Consider the following 9662-nt stretch of genomic DNA (forward strand, 5'->3'; position numbering starts at 1 on the left):
CAGATGTTTTAACCATCTAATTCTTACTTCTTTAGCTTTTTTTCTCTCCAGGTTTGAGCTTATTTCTCTTGCTTGGGATTCATAGAGCTTCTCAGATCTGTATGTTTGATATTTCAGCAGTTCAGGAACATCTCAGCCATTATCTCTTCCAATCTTGCTGCTGCCTGATTCTCTCCTCTTATTCTAAAACTCAGAATTGTCACCGATTAGACTCTTCATGTCTTCTAACCTCTCTTTCACATTTTTAATCATGTTATCCATGCATTGCCCATACTATCTTATGATCACTATTCAAACTCAGTTATATCTACTTTCCTATAAATACATTGATTGCTTCTTTAATTTAACAAATATAGTTACCATTTGTAGAAATTTTAATTATTACTTTAATTTAATTAGTCACATTTTAAAGTTTCCTTGTCAATCATTGCCTTTCAATTCCTTTCATTTATTCAAACTTTGATAATTATAGTACCAAAACTCTTTCTGGGTATTTTGCTGTGTGACTTTGCCATCTCTGTCTCAATCATAGTACTTTGTTTTCCTTTCACGTTTGACTGTGAGGTTATAATTTTTGGAAGTTTATCTGTGAAAATCCTTTGAGTTCTAAGAGGAAGATGGGTTCCTCTAGAGTATACTAGAATTTGCTTCTTCCAGGAACCTAGGGCATTAATCTAGGGTTACTAGGGTTACATTAAATTCTTCACATAAAGTTTTTTGGATCACCCATGCAGTGTGCATTTTTATGCCAAATCCACTTTGAGGAAATATTTTGGGTTAGGGATTCTTGAGGAAGATATTTTCCCCTCTCTATTTAGTATCAAAATTCAAGACAAGAAACTTTCCTTATAGGATTCTTGAGTAGGGTTTGATTTATTTTGAATTAACTCCTATAATGAGGTTGCAGACCCACAGGCTTTGTTTACTGTTCTCAAGTCCCCCTGTGGCCTTAAAGATCAAAGTTTAAGTTCACCTCATTCATCAAGTGACCTCAAGACAAAAGTCAAACAAAATGCTCAGAAATTTATCTTGGTTTGGTTGACTAAAAAAAAAAAAATGGCACAACATGAGAGTTGTGAGTTAAGTCTTATTTGGGGCAAAATGAGGACTATAGCCCAGGAAACAGCATCTCAGATACCTCTGAGGTACTGACTCCAAAGAGGTAGGGGAGAGGTCAGTGTTACATATGATATTAGTGAAGGGGGCATACATGCCGTCAAGCACACATGTTGCCAGAGGCCTGCTGCTAGTCACAAGGAGCAGATGACACCGTCAATGATTTTAGTACTTTTCTAGATATGAGGAGATGCAAGAATTTGGGCCATAAAATCTTCTCCTGAAAATATGTAACTATCTAAAGCTCTGTTCTGCCAGATTTTCCCAGAGCACAGAGTGCCTCATTCCCAAAAGAGTCCACCCTGAACTCCTTTCAGGGGGTGTTGAAAGTCCACTAACCACTGCAGTGGTTAGTGACTTAATCCTTGTAAAGGCAGATGGCAAGTGCCAATTTTTAGTTGGCAGTTCCTTCCTTCACTTAATTTTTGGTCCGATTGCACTTAATGTTTTATTTAAGCTTATCAATGCATTTAGGCTAATTTAAGATATTTGGTTGTTTTCAGTGGAATCATCAGTCACTATGTTTAGTTTACTTTTCATTTTCATATGCATTATTATTATTTGCTGTTCTTATAAACAACAAGGAGACGTTCTGAGTGAATTATGCTTTTAAAACCCTGGCTTTGTTAATTTGGGCTTTCTTTTGGTTTAGAAACTATTTCTTAGGAGGCAAAATATATGGTTCTAAGTGTTTGGGAAAATGATTCTTACAAAATGCACATGTGGTAATTGGTTTTGTTATTTTTTATTTATCTTTTAAAAATATTTATTTATTTATTTATTTTGGCTGCATCAGGTCTTAGTTGTGGCACACGGGATCTTGTAGTTGTGGCATGCGGACTTCTTAGTTGCGGCATGAGAACTCTTAGTCACAGCATGCGAACTCTTAGTTGTGGCATACATGCAAGATCTAGTTCCCCGACCAGGGATTGAACCCAGGTCCCCTGCATTGGGAGCGCAGAGTCGTATCCACTGGGCCACCAGGGAAGTCCCTGATATTGTTATTTTTTAAAATCCACCTTAACAGTTGATTTTAGACATACTCTCCTGGATTTTATTAAAAAGTACAATTGTTTTTTTAAAAATGAATTCCTCTTCACCTGCAGTATTTCTTATTTACAGAATTCTTTTTGTTTGATATGTAAGTGGATAACAGGATTTTTTCTTCTTATCACAGAGTGATGCAGTAAAATGGAAATTTAATCTCATAGATTCTATGTGCATGTAAAAGGATATCTCATATGTGGAGGCTACTATGTTGAGAACAAGCAATAAATATGCCTCCTCCCCCTCACATTTATGTCTTTTGTAATGCCCTCACACAATGATTCTGGGCTTGGTCATATCAAAGTTTTGGTCAATGAGACATTTGCCAAAGTGATGCAAGCAGAGATTTGACGTGTACGTGTACTTCCACATTGAGGCTTACCCTCTCAGAATTCTCCCTCTTGGAACTCAGGAGCCATTTTATAAGTTAGTCCTAGCTCTCCTGCTGGAGAGAGGTCTTGTGGAGAGCCCCTGGAGGATGCAACATCACATGAAGAGCTGACAACAATGAGAATAACTGAGTTGACTGAAGCAGTCAACTCCAAGGACGAAATAAGTAATAAGAGAAGCATTCTTGGACCTTCCAGCCCAGCCTGTGTAGTTGAACCCAACCTCAGAGTGACCCCAGTGGACCCATATGGAGCAGAAAAAGAGCCCAGTCAACTTTAGAAATATGAAAATAATACATCCCTGTTGTTTTAAGCCACTAAGTTTTGAAATGGTTTATTATTCCAGCAACAATAGATAAGAAACAACATGTAAGATGTTAATTCAGACCTGGATACTGGGAAATTTTGCTTTCTCTTGTAAAAGTATTACACTAAAAGTCAAAATCAATATGCATTTCCTTCATTCTATAGTATGGTCTTCATTTCCAAAGTACTTAGAAATCTTTACTAAAGTACAAATACGAGACATTTTTCATGCCATCACTCTTTCACCAAAATATCTTATTCGGAATGAAATCCTTTGGCAGAACTCAAATAATTCTATTATTATTTTGATCTATCTTAAGTGAAATTGTATGCAAATGTTTGCTTTAACTGCTAAGAGCTGCTGTTACAGGATTTATAGTCTATATTGATTAATAATTTCAGGCTGTGTTTCATGCCCCTTAATGAAATTTTGACCTTATTTGCCCTTAAAAATCTCTCTGCTCTCAAAAGCTGTAATTCTGTTGAATGGTTTCTCAAATGCTTGAGGAGTCATACTGGGTAATATTGGCTATACTTCACAGTGTGCAACATTATATTGTATGTGTGTTTTACTATTGAGTGATTTTATTTTGTAGTCTTGCTAGTACCATCATATAATTAAATTGTAAACTCATGTGGTGTAAAGGTCAGACATATTAAATGTACAAAAGCAAATGCTGTGTGTATTTAAGGTTCTACTCTTTGCACACTGAAATCAGTATAAGGAATGAAAAAATCATGTATGTTGAAATTGAAATTTCTAGTCTTTGAAATAATGTTTTGCAGCATCTTGTTGTAAAACATCTTATAGAAATTCTTCTAAACTATGCCTCCATTTTCTTGGAATACTCAACACACATTTGACAACACACATTCCTGTTAGATATTTGCAACATAGTTATGAATAAGACTGATCAGTCTAGTTCTTGGCTGCTTTTTTTCTTCTTAACAATTTCTCCTGTAAATACATCTTGACTTTTGCTTTGTGTTTATTTTCGCAGTAGAAATATACCACAACTTTCTTTCTGATGACCAGAAATTTGGAAGATTATAGCTGACCTATTCTTTGTATTTTAGTTTTTTATTAAGTGGACACGATAATTTTAAAAGTATTTCTTAAAGTGTTTCTTTAACCTTCAAGGGAACATGTTTGCATATACTAACTATATTTATTCCATTTTACCCTTTGCCATGGAGATTCAAGAGAAATCAAGGCTTATTCCATCTTGGGCAGTACTATTGATATTACTTGATAGACCACCAGGATATTAATATAAATAATTCTTAGTAAAAAAATATTTCAGTTATTCTTTGAGAACATTCTGAATTGTATTTAAATAGGGCAGGTGCTAATATGATAAGATAATTAAATCATTCATGCATTACCTTTCAACCATATAGAAGAGCATTTAGAGGTTATTTACCCATTTATTTAGAATGTGAGAATTACCTTAGAGTAGATATGTATCTTAAAGCTTCATTTCTTCACCTGATAATTGATATCTTCTACCATAGGTCTTTCTAACTAATGAGTCCATGAAGAGGCTTCCTGATGTTAAATTACATGTACATATCCATATGTGTATTCATTTGTGAAGAATGTCCAAAGCTTTTATCAGATTCTCAGAGCTTCATAATTGCGAAAATGTTATGAACTTGATTATCCCTCTCAGGCTTTCCAACCTAGATGTGGGTACTTTCTCTGATGAAGAAATGTGATTCTTTAAATTCTCAGAGTAAGCTTAAATATATTTCTGTATTGTTTTATTTCACCATTCCTAGTTTTAGCCCTTAGTGTCAATGAGAAAAAATCAAATTATAACATTCTAGTCCTTCAAATAATTGAAAATAACTATTTTGATTCTTCTCATTTTAGAGAATTTTATTTTTTGTAGTTTATAAATGATAAAAACAGAGTTGTACAAAGTTGTTCATAATATTTCTTTATGTATTTCAAACTAAACTACAAAGCTCTGGTAATCAAAGCGGTATGACACTGGCACAAAAACAGACACATAGATCAATGGAACAGAATAGAGAGCTCAGAAATGAACCCATACTTATATGGTCTATGACATCTATGACAAAGGAAGCAAGAATATACAATGGGAAAAAGATAGCCCCTTCAATAAATGGTGTTGGGAAAACTGGACAGCTATGTGCAAAAGACAGCTATGTGCAAAAGAAGCAAACCAGTCTACTTTCTCACACCATATGCAAAAATAAACCCAAAATGGATTAAAAACTTAAATGTAAGACCTGAAACCATAAGAATTCTAGAAGAAAACATAGGCTGTACACCCTTTGACATCGGTCTTAGCAATATTTATCAGGATATGTGTCCTCAGGCAAGGAAAGCAAAAGCAAAAATAAACAAATAGGGCTACATCAAACTAAAAAGGTTTTGCACAGCAAAGGAAGCTATCAAAAAAAGAAAAGGCCACCTACTGAATGGGAGAAGATGTTTGCAAACAGTATGTCTGATAAGGGGTTAATGTTCAAAATGTACAAAGAACTCAGGCAACTCAATATGAAAAAAACCCAAACAACCCGATTAAAAAATGGGTAGAGGACCTGAATAGGCATTTTTCCAAAGAAGACATACACTGGCCAACAGACACATGAAAAGATGCTCAATATTACTAATTATCAGGGAAATGCAAATGAAAACCACAATGACATATCACCTCACACCTGTCAGGATGGCTATTATCAAAAAGACAACAAATAACAAGTGTTGGCTAGGATGTGGAGAAAAGGGAATCCTGGTTTACTGTTGGTGGGAATGTAAATTAGTGCAGCCACCATGGAAAACAGTATGGAGATTCCTCAAAAATTAAAAATAGAACTACCATATGGTCCAGCAATTCTTCTGGGTATTTTTCCAAAGAAAACAAAAACACTAATTTGAAAAGATACATGCACCCCTGTCTTCATAGCAGCTTTATTTAAAACAGCCAAGATATGAAAGCAATCTAAGTGTCCATTGGTAGATGACTAGATAAAGAAGACGTGTTATTTATATATGTATACACATGTATGTATATATACACACATACATATATATACAGTGAAATATTACTCAGCCATAAAATATGAAATCTTGATATTTGCGACAACATGGATGGACCTAAAGGGTATTATGCTAAATGAAATAAGTCAGACAGAGAAGGACCAGTACTGATGACTTCATTTATATGTGGAATATAAAAAACAAAACAAATGAACAGACAACAAAAGAAAAGCAGATTCATAGATGCAAACAACAAACAGGTAGTTGCCAGAAGGAAGGGGGTAAAGGAATGAGTGAAATAGGTGAGGGAGATTACCCAATTAAAAAATAAACAGGTCACAGATGAAATGTACAGCATGGGGAATAAAGTAAATAATACTGTAATAACTTTGTATGGTGACAGATGATAATTGGACTTATCATGGTGATAATTTTGTAATGTGTAGAAATATCAAATCATGTTGTGTACCTGGAACTAAATAGTGTTGTGGGTCAATTATACTTCAATTTTTAAAAATTTCTTTATGTTTTTTATGTTTGTAAGATTTGTAGTGATGGTCTTTTTTTGTTTTAGTTGGTTACTTATGCCTTTTATTTCTCTCAATTATTTTCATTAAGGTTTTATCAATTTTATTAGACTTTTCAACAAATCAACATTTGCCTTTATTGATCTTTTCTATTAATATTCTGTTCTATTAATTTCTGATATCTTTAATATTTTATTTTTCTATTATCTTTGCACTTAATTTGCTCTTATTTTTAAACTTTTTGAGCTAGACTTAGATCATTGATTGATATTTTCATCTTTTAAAAATGCATGTTAAGACTACAAATTTTCCTGTAAGAATAGTTTAAGCTACATACTACATCACGAGGGCAGGAGGGAGGTGGCCAGCACTGAGGCAATGGGGGTCACAAGTTTGATTGAACAACCCTGAGCATGGTCTTCAGGGGAAAGGAAAAATATGATCAGCAGCTTGGACCAGAGGACCCTGTGCAGAAGCAACACTTTTATTATTTGCTCTTAAGACTTTGTTGTGATCTATCCAAATGCATTTTTATCTTTTATGGAAAATTTTATGATGTAATATATACAAAAAAGAATTTAAATATGCATGTACTCACCTTCCACTTTAAAAACATAAAACATTACCAACCAGTGTTTCTCTCCCTCCTGCCCTCTCACCCTGGGTAACCACTATAACCTGAGCTTCAGAGTTATCACTGCCCTTAATTTTCATACATTTTTACATATGTTTGCACCCCTAAATAAAATACGTGTAGTTTTCACATGCTTTCAACCTTTACATAAATAGCAGCATAATATATGTATTCTACAATTTGCCTTTTTTCACCCATTTTGATTGTGAAATTGATCCATAATGAGTGATGCTTTATATTAGTCAGTTTCAGCACTGTGTAATATTCCATTACTTGGATACACCAAAATTTCCATTTCTAGTCTCCTGTTGATGGACAGTTAGCTGGTTTACAATTTTTGCTTTACCAAAAATTGCTGCTGTGAACATCCTTAGACATATCTCGTAGTATACATTTCAGCACATTTCTCTAGAGTTTATGCTGGAGTGGAATTACAAGCTCAAAGAGTGTGTACAACTTCAACTGTAATTCTACAAAGTGATTGTACTAATTTATATTCCCACCAGCATCAATAAATATATATGTTTACAGTTAAAAGAAAAAAAAAACATAACACATAGATTCAACCCAATGTTGTATTTTATACAAACACACACACACACACACACACACACACACACACACACACACAAGACGACTGAAATGATGCCATTATCTTGAGTGATAGGATAATGAGTAATATGTATTTTTCTGCTTTTCCAAATTTTGTATAATAAATATATACAACTTGCATAATCCGTAAAAATGTATTAAAATAAGTGATATTCTGTTTGTTTTCAATTTCTTTCACTGCTATATAGAATAATTTGCTGAAGTTATTTAAGAATTTGGTGTAGTTTGCAAATTTTGAACATATTTCATCATCTTAGTGAGTCCACAAGTGCCATTTACTTGATGAAAATGAGTAACATTCAGGTAAAGAGGTTGGGACATGTGATTAGAAAATTATGTGAACATGTATGTAATATGAGATGTTATTTTTTGTTAACCCACTCTTTTTCAGGTAGTTTATGAATCCACTGGATAACCTAGAATATATCCATATCTATAACAATAGAGGGATAATTATTATTCCAAACAAATATGCATTCCTTTTTATGTAATCCTTTCTGTATTTCTCACTATATACAGTTATTTCATTAAAAAATTATTTTGGAATTAAATATTTTATTAAATTCTAATGCTCATTTCTCAAATAAGATCTAAAATTAACAATGTTAGCCCCCCCAACTGGTAGAAATGAGTATTTAATTGAATTCAAGAACATATTATAATTTTGATTTCACAGTAGCAGGACTCTTCTCTGTCTTGTTCTTAGTTGCACTCCAGTGCCTGAAATAACATCAATCACATAGTAAGTATTCAGTCAATATTTGTGAAATTAACATATTAGTGAAAATCACTGTCTACAATGAACCAGGCACTGAACATACAAAGAGGAACAAGTCAGGGCCCAAGCCTTCAGGAACTTAGACTCTGGGGGAGAATAAAACCAGAATAAATAATTAAACAAATTAAAATATGGTCCAAACTTCCATGAAAACAAAGTGTTAAAAAAAAGATTTAAAATTGTGTATATAAGACAATAATTATAAATATATGCATTACATTTTTAATCACTTATAAATATAAGATTGAAAAGTTTTAGTGTACTGAAATGTTATTTAATTAAACTTGAAAATTCCCTTTACTATTGCTTTATTATCAGTACATTTTATTGAATTATTACTATTGTAATTAAGTATGTTAAATTATTGATCTAGATTAAACAGAATTTTTGGATAAATTGGGATAAGTTCATATACACATAAAAGCATGAAAGAAAATGTTACCCAGGGGCTAAAGCTCTGAGAGTTAAAAAAAAGAATACTTTAGGACATCCAAAGATATATTTATAAGTCTTGAAACTTCAATGGCATAAAATGATTTTTTTGTTCTTCCACATTTCTTTGTGGAAAATGACTTTTACCTTTTAAGTGAAGAAGCCACTAATGGTAAAATAAATTGTCTCAAGTATTGTGCAGATGATAGACGTGTGTGTGTACATGTAGGAAAACTTCTATTTGGCTTTCTGTGTTGAACCACACAGGGCAAAGAGGTTATTTTTCTTTTAAATTCCATTCTCTCTTTTTCTATAAGAAAGCTGTTTCTGTCATTGCATAATCACTGAACATCTTAAAAAAATAGATGAAGAGTGAAGTCAGCTAAGACAGAGTTTTCCTCACCAAAGTTCTTTATAGCTTGACAGGAAGAAGCAGATAGAGGCCTCATTCTCTTCTCTACAAACCATATAGACACAGTTGGCACAAAATAATAAAGTCGGTATCTCTGAAAAACACATATATTATTTTAAGAGAATTTAATTTTAAGAGAACTCTTGAATACACACTTTTGTGTTAATTTATATATAGAATATCAAAATTAGCATACCTGTCAGCACCACAGATTTACAATTAAGCACATTTAAGAATTTGCTGACTAACAATATTAAATGCCTTGAAAACATCTTAATGTTAAATATTTGAAAAAAAATTACCTTCTATCAACCCTTGAGTAACTGTAAGCTTTTCATCTCAATAAAACTTTAAGGAATTTCTTTAATTTACTCATATCAGCCAATAGAAAATTAG

Source organism: Aethalodelphis obliquidens, unplaced genomic scaffold (genome assembly GCF_003676395.1).
Source record: "Aethalodelphis obliquidens isolate GAN/ISIS:26980383/991018 unplaced genomic scaffold, ASM367639v1 scaffold13, whole genome shotgun sequence".
In the NCBI taxonomy this organism is placed as follows: domain Eukaryota; kingdom Metazoa; phylum Chordata; class Mammalia; order Artiodactyla; family Delphinidae; genus Aethalodelphis; species Aethalodelphis obliquidens.